Source organism: Dermacentor silvarum, chromosome 4 (genome assembly GCF_013339745.2).
Source record: "Dermacentor silvarum isolate Dsil-2018 chromosome 4, BIME_Dsil_1.4, whole genome shotgun sequence".
Lineage (NCBI taxonomy): Eukaryota > Metazoa > Arthropoda > Arachnida > Ixodida > Ixodidae > Dermacentor > Dermacentor silvarum.
The window spans coordinates 35,426,361-35,444,932 of record NC_051157.2 but is presented as its reverse complement, the minus strand read 5'-3'; the positions used below and the strand labels follow the sequence as shown (position 1 = coordinate 35,444,932).

Below are 18,572 nucleotides of genomic sequence, written 5' to 3'. Positions count from 1 at the left end.
CAGCTCGGACATCAAATCAAGAAGGCCGCCGCGTCACCATTCCTCTCTCAAGGACCGACGCTGCGCGACAGCTTCGCATTCTAGCACGCACACTCTCGTTAGATGAGTGGAATACCGCACACAAGGAGCACCATACTGCACAGAATAAAGCTTTCGCTGCAACTCGCACCTCCGACCGGACTGCACCGCTGTGTCTGTTGTGGTTGGGAGTTGCCTTTACGAAAGCTTATTCAGCACTAATTTTAATGGCTGACAGTCCTGTATGTGATGTCTGCGGATTCGAGGAGAACATTGACCACTTATTGTGCCTCTTTCCTCAATTTGAAGCAGAAAGACAATCTATGTTCAACGCATTCAGGAAACTAGATGATCGTCCTCTGAGGGAACACACTATGCTAGAACACCGGCACCACCGATCATCGGCTCAGAAGGGAGTGAAGGCACTTTTGTGCTTTTTGAGAACGTCTGGTTAGTACGAGCACCCTTTGACTCTTTAGTACTGTCCGTGCAAGTCTATATATACCCCGTCTACCTCTCCCTTCTTTTTCTTTCCCTTCTCCCTTCCCCCAGCGTAGGGTAGCCAACGGGACTCTTGACTGGTTGAAATTCCTGCCCTCCTTATATCTCTCTCTCTCTCTCTCTCTGTTCCTATCATCGTGCCATAAAAACAACACTTTTTCCGAGGTGACGTTCCGTGCCATTCCCGCTACAATACATTGCTTAAGAATGGTTTCACTTCGTTCTTCAATGCATGGGTTGCTTCATTTCGGACTTGTGACATCGCAGCAGTACTTTACACAGAAAGAGAGAAGGCGTGGATGCTAACCAGGGGACGTATTCTTAATGCGTCATTTTCGCAGATACTTTCACTGTTGCTAGACGCAACGTCCAATGCAAAGCCTCACTGGTGCGACGGATATTTTATCGATGGATTCGAGAACTTGGCGACGTCAAAATAACCCTGATAGGAGGTGTGCCCTTGCTTTCGCCACAATCAGTTCAGCCAGCATAGCCAATCGACGCGCGTTAAATATGATATCCCCAAAAACTGATCGGACAATAGTACGGTCCCGAGAGAGTGTCCACATGGCTACATTACGCTAGGGGAAGGGAGCAATGAGATCGCACAGAATGGCTGCTTCATCTGTTAGTGTACTCAGCATCATTGTCTGAGCGGATCAGCATGCATAATGGATTTGTTAGTTGTTTATCGCTGCGATGAACACCTAACAGTGTTTATCACTGTGAAAGCAATGCGCGGATAGAAATAAATAAAAATGAATATGAATAGAAAATGAATAGAATGGAAAGCACTGTATGAATATAAAAGAACGCCGCTGAAAGCGAAACATTCCGCAGAAAGGATTACCGTTTTCGGACGCCGCTCACTTAACTCAATTTGCACGATAACAGCAACATTCATGCTTAAATGCAGGTGTTTCTTTGGGACGGATAATTCTACCAGCTGTGGGGTCCGGACTGTAGCGCCTGTGTTGCGTGCTTGTTCGGGTCTTTGTTGTCGTTATAGCTGCTGTTATTGTTATTGTCTTTTACATTTGGGAAACGTCTAAAACACTTCGCCTCATGTTTTTTTTTTTTTTATTGTTCTCTCGTAGGTGTGTTGTCCTTGGTTGCACTCTTCGATTCCTTTCGTCTCATTTGTCTCGAAAATCACTGCTCTCACCACTGATGCAGAGAACCAAACCGGAAACTCACATTTGGTTAACCTCTTTTTCCTATACTCCCGCCTCTCTCCCGCTTTTACTGCCGCTATAGCTTTGGCTCTCGCTTTGTTTGCTCATCGTTTGTATCAGTTACATACTCGCCCTGTAATGTTGCGTTTACGCCCCGCTAAGCTAGACCGACCCAGTACGTCAGTGACGGAGCGTTGTCCCGCCCTCTGACTCACAGTGGCCTCATAAACCTCAGTTCTGCATTTCCATCACTGCCGCGGGAACACGCACGTTCTCACATGATCACGTCGTCACTGGCCCGCCGTAGCGTGACGATGCGTAGCCCTCGAACCAACCGGCCGCGACGCTGCCAGCGCGTGGCACCAACTTCACGGTGCGCGCTTTTACGAGCGCGGTTGTTTCCATCTGCCTCGTTACGGATGCTGTTCGCACTTGGCGGGAAATAGGGCGCGCACGCTGCGTTGTACGGCAGAACGTTTCAAGGTCGTTCAAAACAAACAACACGCGAAGTGTGCATCGAAATATGGCATTAATCGCCGCGAGGACGTAATATCAACAACGGACTCGTACGAGTCCTCGAAGCGGCGAAAACGGACAACGCACATTCTATTCTTTCGTCCCACTTCATGATGGTAACACAATTCCACTCGGAATTTCGATATGGACGTGAAGGCTAGATAGAGAATGCCTTTAAGGACATCAGCCCGCTGTTTCGATGGAACTATCACCATACTGTCTAGTCGATTACTTTAGACGATACTTTCACTTTCTTGATTACGCGACGCCTCACAGACGTGTTGAATGCAGGTGTGTTAGTTCTGTCAAGAACTACGCGCCGAGATCTGAGTCAATTGTCCTAACTGAAAAAAACATTCTGTAACAGCTTCGTAGTTTTTGCGTTGACTTTAAACACTATACCTTTTGGGAATAAGTCAGTGAGCGGAAATCGCAAAAGACTAAAGCTGCTATAGAACTTTCTTAGTACCACAAAGCGACGAGTGCTCAAAGCTGGGGATGGTGCAGCAAGTATTTTCGAGTTCCACAGCAACATGGACTTAAATGAACATGAGCTCTGCAATGTGCATGAATAAATCATGCACAGAGACGAAGGCAGTCAGCGCTATTTTTTCCCCGTACGGAACGGGACTTCTTTTTATTCTTGTTTTGATTGATTGATTGATTGATTGATTGATTGATTGATTGATTGATTGATTGATTGATTGATTGATTGATTGATTGATTGATTGATTGACGTAGTACAGGTTCGGCGTAGTACGATGTAGTGCGACGTAGTACGCAGGCACTAAATCGCCGACGATGTGCACGCAAAAGTTCCTGCGGCGGGGTTTGCACACGTTAGGAAAGTGTCGATTTTATTCCCTCTGTACAGGTGAAGAAGAAAAGGGAGGTCGTGCTAAAGATATCAAATGTTAACAATAAATGTGGTGTCTGTTAGATAACTGTAATCGAAATTTTAGTTAGCATTCAATAACTTCGATAGACAACCGATTATAAGGCAATAGAGCGCGCATAGGAACTCAATACCTTGTACTAAGGAGCTACCGCAGTAGAAATAACAAATACGTCGGACTGCTGCTGTTCAGAAGACTTGAAGTCTGCTAATATATGTATATCATGCTAATATATGTATATATGTATATTGACACGTCTACTTGTTTATCTTTCTTCGGGGACCGCTTTTCATCGGCTAACAAATCTTAAACGCAATCGCTCGGTGCAGGACACGCCTGCATGTATCGGAAGTTTCTCAAATGTTATCACAAGTTCTATCCGTTGGCTGTTGTCACCGAATCTTGCGTAATCTGAGTGTATGCGCCAGGCGAATCATGTAGTACTTTCTGGAAAGCACGCGGGCACAAGCGATCACGCTGGAACCTTCGACGAGCCACGTGTAAAAGCGTACGATCGCCGACGGTGCTTGCCGCTATGGCTGGGCTTCGAGTTTCACTTGCTTTTGCGGGCACAGGTTCGTCCAATAATAAGTTAGTTTCGTGATTCACCGTCACTGCAACCTGACACACACATTTGTGTCTGCGTGTTTTGCGAGACGGTCTTCGATTCTGACCGCTTATCATCTACTTTGTTTAAAAAATAAGTTAGGCGCGATCAACATAACGTGCGGCGTGGTCTTTCTTCATACTTAAATATTGAACAAGTCCATGCACTTTAGGAAAACGGCTGCAGACTATACTACAAGATGCGATCTTGGAGATACGCATAGTTATGCTGATAGTAGCATGTAGTGAGCTGTATCAACGTCATGGGGAAAGACGCCGCTATAATTTAATCTAGACGGAGACGCACATAAAAATTTGATATCCTGATATTTGCCAGTTTTTTTATTATGATTATTAACATGATATGATGAAGATGGCGGCTTGCTGACACACCGGCTGTCCTTGTCTCTTGATCACAAGGCGTGATAACTTAAAACACAAACATTTTAATGCACTTCGATCAACCTATCATTCGAGAGAACAAACAGGGTAGACGTTCTCAACTATCATTAGATAGTTTCCTGGGTTTCTTTTTAATCACGATGATTTGAGACTTTCTTGAGATTGTCGTCACCGTAGACGACCTCAAATGCAACGATGAAGTGTGTATCGATAATAGTGTCTTTATTGCAGATCAGAGGAAAGAAACAAATCGAACATCAACTACTAAGCAACCGCGCAGAGTATATAGACGCTGAACGCTTTGACAAATAGCTGAGGGCTAGAAAAAGAAGAAAGCGCTCACTTAATGACGGCAAGCGTGAGACCAGCAATTTCTAGAATAGTGGCAAAATAACCATAATGCGATGTTATAGATGCGTCATCACCAACTTACAAGTGCACTAATGCACTCGTCAGATAACCGCACCTCATCGTTATAGGACAAAAAGCAGGCATGTCTGCAACCGTCAGCACGATATGTCTAAGCAGTACTTCACATATTACACCAAAATACCATGGTAAGGGTCGATATATCGAGTCACGGCCGCGGCCGTGATCGATTACATGAGCCACGTGTCAGCGCTGTGCTCATCGAGCCATCTGTACGCAGCGCTTTGTACCACTTGTCTATATACTAAATAGAGCAGGAACGGCTTGTTCTTAGGATGTAATCTTGTGGCGTCTACCGCAGGCCACTGGTTCGAAACAAGCTGCATCGAGAATATGTTTCCGGGTGCACATGCAAGCTAGTCGGTGACTTGTCATGGCTAAGAAACAGCGCATCCTGGGTATTAAGCTGTTGCCGAATGGTCCGACCACTCACCTTCTCGGTTGACAACTGGCGTCGACTGTGGTTAGATGGGTGGATTTTAATACGAGCGCGCTTGTTGATTACAAAGTGGTGGCTGGTGACACCAAGCTCGTTATTTCTTTTAGTTGTTTTGCGTTTATTCTCACTCATTGAGATACAGTCATCGTGTTAACAATCGAAATTGAAAGAATTTTGTTGCGCTAACAAGTTATGTTCGTTTGATTATGCGCGTACCCTGCATTTATGTCACATTTATACATCCTACATACGTTTGCTTACCCTCACAGCGCTCGAGAGAATGGATGTATGAAGTCTTCCTAACTACATAAAATAGCTCTACCTCCACCAGTTTGTGGGTGACCTCGGCGGCCACTATGCCAACTATACCGCCCGTGAAGAGTCACGGCGGTCCACGCCCGGAGTACCCAGCTGGTCAGTGCTAGAATATGCAGTCTTATCGGAATACGTGCTAAACTTCGACTGTTCTGAACGGTCACGGTGTCATTCACCGTTGTTGCGGCTGAGTCCAGGAACCCACGTCTCCACACATTTTATCAAGAAAGCTGCTACCTTACGCCAGTCCTACTCAGCGCGCAGCTGTAAGGTGAAGGCGTCTTGTCCCATTGTGCGGCTTACAGCGAATACACTGCACAGAGGACACAGTACAAGTGGCGGCCTGCAGTCAGACGCAGCGCTCGCTCGGTAGTGAATTGACTAGAACAGGCGATGTTCGGTACATGGCGCAGAGGGACACTGCATCAAAGCGTTCCCGAACTTAAGAAAAGCGTGCTGGTGGCCGCAGACGCTTTATTGTAGCTAACGCAGAACAATTTAACTGTATCGAAAGCACTTGTCAATCTTAAGCCACAATGCGAAAGACAGGAGGAAGAAGCAAACCGTTTCGTATTGTATGCTAGAGGGAACGTTGCGGCTAGTACAGCTGTTCAGAATAGCCGTTCAATCAGCCTGGTCAGACAGGTGGTACATGCATTTGCCCGAACTTCGTCATTCTGACTTAGAGCATCCCGACATTCCCGTAACGACTAATATTAAAGCAGGGGTAACAGCTGACCGCGCAGGCAAGGTGGCAACCATTCCAGGGAGAGAGAAAGACGAACTGACGTCATCTAACGTCCCTTCTAGCTCGTCCCGATGCAGAAGACCCGGCAAATTCCGCAGAGTATAAGCCTGGTACATGCACAAAGTATCTGCATTATCGCGGCAATAAATTCACTCCTCATCGTAGACCTGACACAAAGCAGGACGGCGTTCAAAAATGCATTACGCCTGTCTCTTGACCTTTGCGGCATATGGGGGACGAGCGTCTGAGGCTTAAAGAGATTCGCGCGTGAAAAAAAGAGAAAAAGAAAAGAAACTCCGACGTCTTAAGAAAGGCGTGCCAGCTTATATGAAACATTACTTTCTCCGTTCTTCCTGAAGACGGAGCATTTTCATCCGACGGGCTGTTGCAAAGCGATTTCCTCTTTATTTTATTTGAAGATGGGAGTAAATGCAGCGGGACCTCGGCGCCTCTCATCTTTGCTGCCGAGCACGTCTGCAGCTGCAATAAGCTTTATTTAGCTCCTTTACTTCGAGTCGTAAAAAAAAAAAAAACGTATTACTGCACTCTTTTTTTTTCATGTATATATATGGACGTTTTTAGAAAGTTCCTCGATAATGTCACGGAGCAGCGTGCGATGGGTAACGCAGCAGCAAGATCTTAGCAATGTCGTCGCGGTGTTTCTCGCGAAAGTGCTGCAAAACACAGCGAGGAGCAACGCTAACTGTGTCACTCGTCCGTGTTATTGATGCGCAGCGTGGCAGTAAACAGTAAGCTAAACTGCCCACCGAAGATGCGAAAGTCTCTGAAGAAGCTGCATACTTAGCTGCTGGGGCGCCGGGATAGAACGTAGAAGAGCACTGAAATAAAAGTAATCGGCGATGGGGCCTACTTTTTCACGTTATTAGGGCTTGATGTTGACAGAGCCGCTTTTGGCTTTGGCCGCTGTTGGCTGTTTCAGCCTGCAGATAGAGCTACTGCAGCGAAGCAGCGGGCTGTGCCGGTGAAAGTAAGAGCCTCACGTGTGTAGTCCCCGGGGAACGATCGGGGCACGAAAAATACGGCCGGAGAAGCGCCGGCAAACCGGACCGAGTTAGGAGGATGCACTCCAAAGTTTGTCCCGTGTTCGCCCTCCAGGTTCCTGGCTCAAGGAAGTTTGTGTAGTACCTACTCCGTTTTCTCTAGCTTTCTTTCTTTTTTCCTTGTTTAATCTGACAGTTACCTCCTTTATCCTACTTTCTTTATTCCTGAGAGTATCAAGTCTGCAAGAAAAATAAACGTGCCGTTTGTTTATTGTTTTGTTGCCCCCCCCCCCCCCCCCCCTATGTTCTTCCATTACTGGCTGAAAATTTCACTACTTAAGGTACTGTATTCACAAAGTTTCGCTCGTGAAAATGCCACCCAGGATCGGCCTCCACTGCGGTGATCGTCTTCGTATTGTGCCGATAATTATTACGCTTTTCTGTTTAACTCTGTAGTGCGGTTCTCAAAACGCCGCTAGTGAGCAACCTAAGTTCAATGTCAAATCGATGGAAGCTCATCCTTCATTTTACGTTGATAAACAGACAACTTAAAGGCATCGAATAGCTTTGTGATACACCAAGGAAACCGTGTGCTTTGTTCGTCATCCGATGAAAATAAATTATTATGCGAAGGCATGACGACGTTGGCGTGTTTGCGTTGGAGAGACCGCCCCGGGCCGACTCGATTTGCACAATATTCGGTGCCGGCTCGCACTATATGCGGTAGCGGCCAATTGTGCAAGACAGCAGCAACCAACACTCGCAAAGTGAGAGGAAGAGGCACAAGAAGTTTCGCTTTGAAGTGAGACCGATTCAGGTGCTTTAAAACCACAACAAAAATTGCCCGTGCACAGAAAACTGTAACGCACCGGCCTACTCCAAGTTCGGAGGGCGATCATAATGCACCGGTGAGAGAGAAAGAGAAAAAGGAAAGGCAGAGTACCAAACTAGGTTGCACCTGGTTTGCTACCCTACACCGGGGGAGGAGAAAACTTCGTATTCCTTTTCTTCTGCCTTACCCTTTTTCTTAATGCGCCGGTGAAACATTGCTGAAGCTATGGATCTTTTCAGCATCGCCCTGTCATCTGCCAATCAATGCCGGTTACGTCAGCAGGTAAAGCACCTGCCTTATAGCCTCATAGTTGTCCGAGGATCGCGCCGCAGAGCAGGGCAAATTCTTCTTCGTGTTAGTAATCGCACATTGGGCTGGTCTTTTCAAAGGGCTATGACAGCTGTGCAATGGTAAAGTAAAACAGCAACTAAGCGTTTACGCTATCATAAAACGGCTTCACTGACGATAATGAAGCCAGATTATCACTACCATATGTGGCTATTTTCATAATACGGCTTTAAAGCTGTTTTTCGCGACCATCTTAGCACTGCCAGAGCGCTCTCAAACGACCAGCATAAGTGTAAATTTACAGATGCAACCGAGAGTGAGGGAAGGAAGGGGAAGGTGTGAGGGGCATGTTAGTCAAAAGTATAACTACATTGGAAACCGTTACCTTTTAGGACCTTCGCCTGAGTGCATTGGGGAGCTGCATTGGGGAGTGCATTGAGGAGTACAGGGAGCTGTGCCTTGGATGGGAAAAGAAACGTTAGCTCGCGGAAGATATTTGCGCCTCCTATTTTCCCTTGCACCCGGCTCTTCCCAATCTTCGTGTTCGTTCACTGCTCCGGGTGTTTATATTATATTTTTTTTTTCTTTTTGCTGGTTTAACACTGCCGTAAGAAAACCAACACAAATGACAAGTTCACGAAGAAGAGCTAGAAGTTTGCATTCATTTCAGCACATTTCCAGGTCTTAAAGCTAAGTCTTCTCGCGCTAAGTTCACAGAGGCCTTTTAGGCAAATATTAAAAAAAAGAAGAAGAAGTAGATTAGAACGAGAGCTGCTGAGTATAAACGTTGGAAGAAACTGCGCAGAGCCAACAAATATGATAAGAACATATAGTCGGTTTGAGGCAATTTCTGTTGTCGGTTACCAAGTAACTGCTAATGTAAAGTTAACACCGTGTTTGCAATTCTAAATCAGCGCGAGACAAGAAATAGAAAGAACGAAGCTTAACTCTGGTAGCAAGGAAGAGGGTAAAAGACGTCGAGTTGGATCCCGCCGGAAATGGAAGGACCCCGCATATATTACGCGGAGTTGGGGATGAGGGAAACAGGGGGGGGGGGGGGGGGGGGGGGGGGGGGGTTAGGGGAGGTTGGAAGCTTATCGCAATAATCCCCGGGAACAAGGAACCCCTTTCCCTGCCGTGTCTTTTTCCTCCGAGCGAGGGGGAAAAATAAGGTCGGAGCAACGCAGCGAAGGCGAACCTTGCCTCGGCTGGGCAAGATCCTCAGCAAAGGCCTGTTCCCGACTGCACGATATGCTTTGCCCTTTCAACAGTTCCGTGCAGCGATGCAGATACTAGACCCCGCTTTAGCCAATAAGGAAAGGCCGCACTGATTGTGTTCGTCCGCTGCAGCGAACGCACGCACGCGTTTGCGACGTCGTCTTGCTTCCGAAGATGGGCACGTGCACGCGGTGATAGGTAAGGCAAACGGACAACGGTGCGGGTGGCACAGACGGACAACCGCATTACGACACAGGAGAACCAGACGACTTGTGAAGCGCGTCCTGCGTAACCTTGTGTAGTACTACACGGGATAGGCACAGTATTGCATACCCGCGTTGGACGAATTCCTCTACGTTGCATAATTATGATTAGCCCAAAGGAGCCAACATGGCGAAATCACCCGAGAAGCCATGTTCAGCCAGGAAATAAAGGTCCTTTCTGCAAGCAGACGACCGCCGTAACACTAAAACTGACGTTCAAGTGCTTCAGCGAGAGTGAATGCATAACTTGTACAGCGACGGTGGGCCGCACTGAAGCGCTCCTGTCTAGAACTCGAGAATTAAATTTATTGCGGGTGCCAGAGACAGTAGCAGAGCGCAGGTGGTAGGTCGCAGAGTACTGCACCGTACTGGTAAGACGCCAGGCGCTGCTGTGCACACGGGCGGAATGCAGCGCTGAGCAGACCGACCAGTCTACCTTAAGAAAGTGGTGCCTCGTCGCTGGCTGGCTCCTTTCACGGTGGGCCGGCGCGCGTCCTTGGCCGGGCCGGCAACGAGGCCTCCGGTGTAAGAGGCGTCGTCGTCGTTCCTGGCAGGTCGGGGAGAATCTGAGGATTTCGGGCCGAGTCCCCGCTAATCCCCTCGGGAGCAGACCAGTCGCGGGGAACTACGTTCGAGACTTTCCGAGAGGAGGCCGGTGTATATATAGGAGGCGAGACAAAAACAGCAAGCACTCGAAGGAAACAGGCGAAATACTTGTGCCGCGCACTCCAGGCGGAGGAGGGGCGGACAGACGGCCGACCGGAAGGGACGGACGGGACGAAAAAAGACGGACGGACATGACGATGCACGGCACTCAATAATCGATGGCCGTGCTCGGAAATAGCGGGCAGCGGGGGAGGGGATTAGGGTCCGTTCGTGTAATGAACGCGCCGCCGCCGCCGCTCTGTTCCATAATGAAGGACGGTCGATCCGTTGCCGCCGTCCAGGCGAAGATCCGCGGTGCGCATCGACGAGACGTGGCTGGCATGTGCCGCTGTTGCGCGCTGGCCCTCCCCCTCCCAACATCACGCCGTGTTCTCACGCAACCCATGGGGCTGTGTGACGAGCCGTGTCCGACGAGAGAGAGCCACTCGAAATCCCTGTTTTGCCACGCCGCGGCTCCCGTGTATATCTCCCGCCGTGTCTTGAGCGATTAGAGGCTTGTAAATGCCATTACGGTCATCCCAGCCGCCGTCTGTCGCAGTCAGTGCACCGAGGGACGCGCTTTAATGAACGGAATGCGGAAAGGTCAGCCCGAGAGACGTGTGTTCCAGGGCCGGCTTCGTCGAACCGACCCCAGGAACTGCTGTGGAGCGAGAGAGGGCGGAAGAAAGAGTCTAGGACTAGATTAGAGATGATGATGCAGATAGTTCTTGCACGACCATATAGGTTTAGCGCTGTTCCGTAAACACGATGCTCCGCTACATGTACATCGGGGGGTTCCGTATGCTTGCAACGCTTGTGCCGACGGAGCCCATAACATAGCTCGTCGATGAAGCGAGGAAGATAAAATTCGTCTTATTTTGGTAATGATAAAGAGCACTTTCTTTCTTTCTTTCTTTCTTTCTTTCTTTCTTTCTTTCTTTCTTTCTTTCTTTCTTTCTTTCTTTCTTTCTTTGATTTATTTAACGGCTGAAAGACAATTTGCTTTTTGTGAAAGCAAGGATTCCTGTTTAAGACTATACACAGTAGCCTGATGACAGCAGCTTTTAATAACGGAACGCTTTAATGGAAAAATTAATAATAAAGAAAAGCACTGACACAGTCCCTTATAGCCTTTGACCTCCTTTTAATATGCTCCATGTTTAATGCATGCACACGACCTCGCCTAAAAACAGCTTTTGCTTGACGGAGGTGCAACGGTATAGAGCAAATTCTCCGGTGCAATGCATCTTTACGGAAAGAGTAACGCTGATGCCTCCTCCGTCAACGCAAAGCAAGAAAAATAAGCGCTTGCCCTCTTGTGTTGATAAACGCAAAGGATAGCAGGTCATAGCACGTCTTTCACGATTTCTTTTGTGTTACTCAAGATGCCATTAAACGCCACGTATGGCCATTTTTCTCGAAAGTCCTTGCTATCTCTCGTGACCAACAATATTCGAGAGAATCGCGCAACAATGCGTTTGGCATGATTGCAGTGGGTTTGTCGTCTAGCAATTAAAGGGCTGGATGTATTGCCATTGCACCTCCCGGATGGCTTCAATGCTTAGACGGCGCGCACTTACTGTGAGCAAACGAAAACTATTTAGCGGAACATGCGGTAGAGCTTGGGACAGTTAAACCTGCTGGTGTTTGTTGTGTGGTGCCACTATAGCGTCAAATTAAGGTTTTAAGGAAGAGATTCGATGCTGTATGGCAAGAAAGTCTCGTTTTGTTAAATGCACAGCGATAAAGTAGGTGCTGATTGAATTTTATAGACAATTAAGTTGTCGACATCCAATATGATGGCTCCTAGCTTTTCTTCTCTGTTTTTTTTTTAAATATTGTTATTTTTTTCAATTGACCACGCACTATATCCAGGTCATCGACGCTGCGGTTTTTTGTTATAACTACGGTTTTTTGTTTTGTTTCACAAATTAATTATGCAGCAAAGTACATAACCTATGCAGATGATACAACTATTTTCTTTCTCAGCAATTCTTACGAAACTCTTCAAAATAACGTTAACATAGCTCTGTGCCATTTACACAAGTGGAGCGTAATCAATTCCCTCGAAATCAACAAAGCCAAAACAAAAGCTATTATCTTCACACCCCGACAATCACCTGTAGCACCCACTTTGAATCTTACTTTAGGAAACTCACGTATAGAGATTGTTGACTCAGTGAAATCACTTGGTGTATTTTTTCAAAAGCATCTGTCATGGGACATTCATATAAATCATGTTGTTACACAGGTAGCAAAGGTAGTAGGAATTCTGGCGAAATTCAAATTCCACTTGCCAACAGCTGTAAAGCTTCATATTTATAATGCACTATTTCTTTCTCACTTAAATTATTGCTGTCTAGTCTGGGGCACAACAACGTTAACAAACCTGAACCACCTGTTTGTATTACAAAAGAAAGCACTTCGCCATATTGCATGCGTGGAAAAAACTGCGCACACAAAAGCCCTGTTTATCAAATATAACATTACGCCCGTACACAATTTGTATCCATTAAATCTAGCCAGAAAGTACAAGCACGATACAGACGGATTACTTCGTACATTTTCCGAGTTGACACCACTCACAAGGTCATATAATTCACGCAATGATGATATATGGAAAATACCTTTTTCACGCATTGTGCTAACAAATCAAATGCTTCGTCATACGCTACCAAAGTTGTTAAATGAACTCCATCACTGTGGAATCAATTTAGAGAACTGGGAACAGTGTAATCAAAGCTTTCTTTGTCGCCAAGGATTTATGCTCTTTCTCTTTTGCAAAAAGTATAGATTCTGTTCAACGAGTTTCAAGTTTAACTGTTTTTCCCTTCTTTTGTCTTTTTGTATTGTAATATTGTAATATTATGTTAGCTTAAGTATTGTATTATATCAGTACTGTATAATTATTTCCACGCTCTCGCTGTATGCCATGTAAAACGGGGGCTCGAGGCTTCTCAAGTGGATAAATCTACTTTTTCTCGAGCCCTCGTGTTCCACAACACACACACTTGTGGACAAAATAAAGTTTGATTTGATTTGATTTGAACTACATACAAGTAAGTCCCCCACCCCCGCCTCCCCCCAAGGTAAAAAAGCAATAGATATGCAGATCTTGCGAAAACACGTTGCAACACTATTCGTGGAGTAATGTTTACCTTTCTTGGCACGGAAACCGGCTATTCAAAGAGAGCCTGACCTTTTGAGCGTGAACATGTTTTTCCTGCGTAGCTGGATATGAGGCAACAAAGAAAGAATACCAAAGTCCTTGCGAAACTGCTCAGCAGTCAGACTCAGCAAAAAGAGTGGTACATATAGCGCTGCATAGTTAGGTCGGTCGTAACATCGAAGTGCTGTATGCCGTCTGGCGCCCGGATTCGCTAATAATGTGTCCGACATCGTGATTGTCTAGTATCCGCTCTCATACGAATAGTCCTAGCGTGAGAAATCTCTGAAGACCTGGTCTGCCGAAAATAAAAAAGGAAAAAAAAAGAAACCTTTTCGTCAAGAGTGAAGCGCATGTGACGTATTTTGCAAAGATCATTTTCATAAGATACCAGTATTCTCTCCTTATCATTCAGTCAAAGAATGGCCGATCGCGGCGATAGCGCGTGCGTGGCTTAACGCTACGAAGCCACGGTGGCTTAGCCACCTGCTTCTGTAGTACCTTTTATCTGTCGCTTTTACCTCGCCGGCAGTCCGTTACCACGTTGGCTTTCTCTGCAATTTTGACGCTCGATTGCTCTTGAGCAAGACGCACTCTCGGTATTAGGTTCTTCCCACGTCATGAGCGTCGTAACCGCGCCAAAAGAAATGCAGGCCAACTTTCTCAGTTTGCATGGGACGCATGCAGTAAGCTCTTTTCATGAGCACCAGATGTGCTAGGATTCATGTGACGACACATACGCATATATAAATAGGGGTCAATATTAAGCCGCGTCATTCACTTCTACGGCAGACGACCTGCTTCTCGCCATATACGGGGTGATCAATTTTAAGTTTTACGGTAGCTTTAAAGTTCGTCTGCTGCAGATAACATAATCCTAGTTCTTGAGCTGGATTATTCAGAGAGGCAGAGATCAATAGCAGAGAAAGCAAAGCACATATTCAGCAGATTAAAAAATTAACTAACATCTTCATTAATTACTTTACAACACATGTTGCAATTTATTAATTGTAGCCGGTAAGCTTGCAAGAAGAATCCACTTCTAACGAATTTCCACAATGACACCAGTTTGGAGATATTATTTCCAAACTGTGGGACGAAATACATTGGCGTTCCACTTTTCAATAGAAATATGAAAAAAAAGCATAGAAGGGAAGCACGTCCACCAAGAGCGAAAGAGAGAAACCCAAACATAAATAAAAACAAAACGAAAAGAAATGGAAAAATACGTCAGTTGTATGTCACATTAATGACGTACAACGAAGCTGACAAAGGCAAAAACCCCATTAAATCACGGCAACCACATTTAAACGGTACAATATGGCGGAAACCAAGCTAAGCCGTCTTTTCTGCCAATTTGTCGAGCTTCACGTGCCTTCCTGCCTGCTTCGTAATATATTCGCTTCTACACGTGACAGTATAACTGCGCCCAGCTTCTCGACGCCTATGCTAGAAGCGTGGGCGCTGGCGTAAAGACAGCCACAAGCACTTCCCGAGGTGCTCAATCTTTGCCACGCTCAGCACTCGGCTCATAATTGTCACCGTTAGCCTCATACCTGTCAAACAAAGAGGCTTTGTGGAGCAGCCGCACGCAGCCCTCAATGATGCCCCGGAGGCGTTTTCTGTTCGCTAAGAGGACTCGAAAAGACGTGCAGACAAACCAGAGGGAGCCACCATCGTCCGATGAGAGAGGACCATGGACAAAAACGGAAAATAATTTTGTGCCGAGGAGCAAAAAAGTTTCTCGTTACCCCTCCCACGCTTTATCTTGGAAAAGAGCTGCCCTTGCTCGGCTTTCTTATTTGCCACCAACGCGCGGTCTCTTCCTGGTGCTTTGAAAGGCGTGCTCGAGTCAGATTGACCACTTTCATATCTTGTTTTGTTCTTTTTTTTTTCATTATTATATGGCGTGTTGGCAGCTGCGACTTGTTTGTTCGCAGGAAACACTGGTGTTCGCAGAACGGAACGCTGCTGCATTGTCCGACAGAGCTCGCTTATCGTAGTCGAAACGACGTCCTGTGCTTTTATCTTTTGACTTTCTTCTTAAATAATAAAGAAAAGCTCCCGTTTCAAAACTAGTTTTATCGTTAAGTGTTAACTGAAAGGGGAGAAAAAACTTTCACCGTGTCCCACGGATGCCCTTGTATTTCGTTGTCCTCGTCTCTTTCGCGATATAATTTTTACTTCTTCGTTATGAACCTACTCGCCCAAGAAAACAGTTTGGTAATGAAAAACGTTTACGCGAGCTCTGCCTTAACTACTTGACTTTTTTTTTGCTCATTTTTTATATTTTTTTTAATTTTTTTGCAGAAGTTATATCTATCCGTACCCTTCACCGCTTTAGGGTTGCAGCAAAATTTATTCAGCGCGTTTTTCTTTTCTCAATACCTCACTTTGTCTTTTTTTTTATCTCACATAAAAAAAGGCGTGAGGCATTCAGGGAGTCAAATTCGGTAGAAGTTTCTGGTTATACTTCTACAGTCGTACACTTCCCAAGCAATCGTGCCGCCAAGTTTATCGCTGGTCAGTCCCGGTAGTTGAAGAAATGTGTGTCCTGTTTAAAACAAAAAAAAAATATCCTGGGGTTTTGCGTGCCAAAACCACGATATGAATACGAGACACGCCGTATATTTGGGGACTCCGGGTGGGCATTTAACGTTCACCCAATGCACGGTACGTTGGCGCTTTTGCATTTCGCACCCATCGAAATGCAGCCGCCGCATTTCGGGATTCATTCCCGGGTCCTCGGGTTTAGCAGCCTAATGCCAAAGCCACTACCCCACCACAGCGGGTGCCCTGTAATTCGCGGCTCCTGTTCGTCGCTGCCTCTTACAGTGGAAGTATGAATATCATTACGTGGACACAAATCTTGCAGTATACGCCTCGTTACACTACATTGTATCGCATCATGCTACAGCAGCGCTGCGCAATAAGCATATACTTTACGTATTAGTTTTAGAAAGGTTATACTTCGTCGCGCCAACTTCGTGCTCTACTGCCAAGGCTGGGGCTTGTGTTAGCCAATCAGTAACGAGAGCCAGCTGCGAGTTCCACAGGAGCGAGGAGGGCTCCCCCATTGTACGGTACAAATCCCTTCCGTGAGGCTTCCATTCAGTTGTCGCCGTTCGGAGGACGATAAGACGCGGACAGTGGAGGAGTGCTTCTTCTGGTTCTGTATTCTGGCTCGCTGACGCGACCCATAGCTCTTACTGCGCTGCACGGAATTGCTGACACAAAGTAAACCCATTTCTTTTCAAAAGAGAGCACTTCTATACAGAGCAGTCGGAACATAGACGATGACCGTGTATGCCTAGGATTGTATGCTTTAATAATGACACAACAACAATTTTGTTTTGCAGATGGCGGTACTAGTTATACCAGCGCAAGGGGCGTCCTATCCTCCAAAGGGTCCTTGCTTAGCCGTGTTAAAGGTGACGGTATTTATTCGCATCCTCGGGTGAGTAGTTATCCCTACCAGTTAGCGAGAAGCAACAAGAAAAAAACATGTTACCGGGAACTAGCACAATTGTAGGAAGGTCTCTCCTCTCTCCGGCTCAGGCAAAAGACCACCAGTGTAATTTGCATAGGTGGGTAGGTGACTACGTATTCGTGACCGAACGGTAATGCTGTTCGAGGTATCTAGAAAAAGCATCACGTGAGATGCCTGATGTGCCGTGGTCACGTGACTCAGTGCATATTCGATCGCGTAGTTAGGGCTATGCGCTTTGCCGGCAAGCGTTCAAATGTTCTTAATTCTGTATTTCCAGAATTAACATGCATGGTCAAATCAAGTATAGAACGCTTCTCGTCAGGGAAAAGCCACTGAGAGAGGTACCTTGCCGAAACGACATCGTTTGCATTGCGTGTCGTAAGGCGTACGTATTCTGCGCAGTGAGAAGGGTCATTAAGACAAGGACGATATCGAATTCCATATAAATGCAAATCGCCGCGGCATTCCAAATGACCTAGTCCGAATGTCAAAGGAACTACGAGCTTGTTTGTTTGTTTGTTTGTTTGTTTGTTTGTTTGTTTGTTTGTTTGTTTGTTTGTTTGTTTGTTTGTTTGTTTGTTTGTTTGTTTGTTTGTTTGTTTGTTTGTTTGTTTGTTTGTTTGTTTGTTTGTTTGTTTGTTTGTTTGTTTGTTTGTTTGTTTGTTTGTTTGTTTGTTAGCATCCCTGCCTTCCATATATTCATTTCTCTCTCTCTCTAACTTGTTTTCAGTTTCATTTCTATGTTGTTCTTCTTAAAGCGAAGCCTTCGTAGCTCCCTCCACGCGGATTCGTGTGGGTAGTCGGTTTCTCGCTGCATATATTTCTGAATATAGCGTATATAGAAAACATATGTGCTCCGAATGCAAGTATACCAGCAAAGGGGCTTATAAAAGCTGTGGATGCTAGCCACCCAAAGCTTTGCGAATAAGCACACCTCTATTCTGCGTAGTAAAATAATAAATTTCTACATTAAACCTGAACACACACACCAACTTTTTGTAAGGAATAGCGCATTTTTATTCAGCGGATTTTTTGATTTAGTTTATTTTTCATGATTTAGTCATTCGCTATGTGCTCCCTCGGTGGGTGCCTATTCTTGGCCAATCCTGCAGAATTGGTATGCACCAGGGTGACACACAGGATATAGAAGTTGTGACATTTGCGTTGAATAAGCATGACCGTTGCACGAGATTACACGTTTCCTATAATAAAATTATCTGCGTTAGCATTAGTTGGTTAGTTGCGTAGCATTTATTTAACCGCTTCATTAAAGCTTCATTTCACATCAACTCGAACACATGCGTTAGCTCTGAATAGTTTTTTTTTTTCTTTTTCGTCGTTCGTGAGAAAAATGCCGTCGCAGCGGTTATGCGTCAAACGTGTAGCCTGTGTGCTGTCGGCAGCAATTTTTTTTTTCTTTCGCAAAAGCGCCTACCGCATTAAATAATACCGACAGCAACTTCCTTTCGCGGCCGAAAGGTTGCATAATTTAAAGGCATATGCGGGAAGCGTGCAATGTGCGTATAAATTCGCGGTGTTATACCTGCATGCGCCCCCAGGTAGGTTGTGCACCTACAAACCGTTGCTCGGGTGGATTTAATTGATCCGCGCTAGTCGTCGTATG

General features: G+C 45.9%; 1 protein-coding gene and 1 long non-coding RNA gene across 2 annotated transcripts in view; one reads left to right on the top strand and one right to left on the bottom strand.

The window, feature by feature from the left end:
* LOC119449776 (leucine-rich repeat-containing protein 4C) overlaps window positions 1-18,572 on the bottom strand; it is a 225,275-nt gene that overhangs the window by 3,156 nt on the left and 203,547 nt on the right. The gene's annotated exons all lie outside the window — the stretch shown is intronic.
* The window catches only part of LOC125944678 (uncharacterized), a 118,825-nt gene that overhangs the window by 86,786 nt on the left and 13,467 nt on the right, over window positions 1-18,572 (top strand). The window contains exon 2 of the long non-coding RNA XR_007466354.1: window positions 16,818-16,889. This is a non-coding gene — a long non-coding RNA (uncharacterized LOC125944678). The remainder of the gene's footprint in view (window positions 1-16,817; window positions 16,890-18,572) is intronic.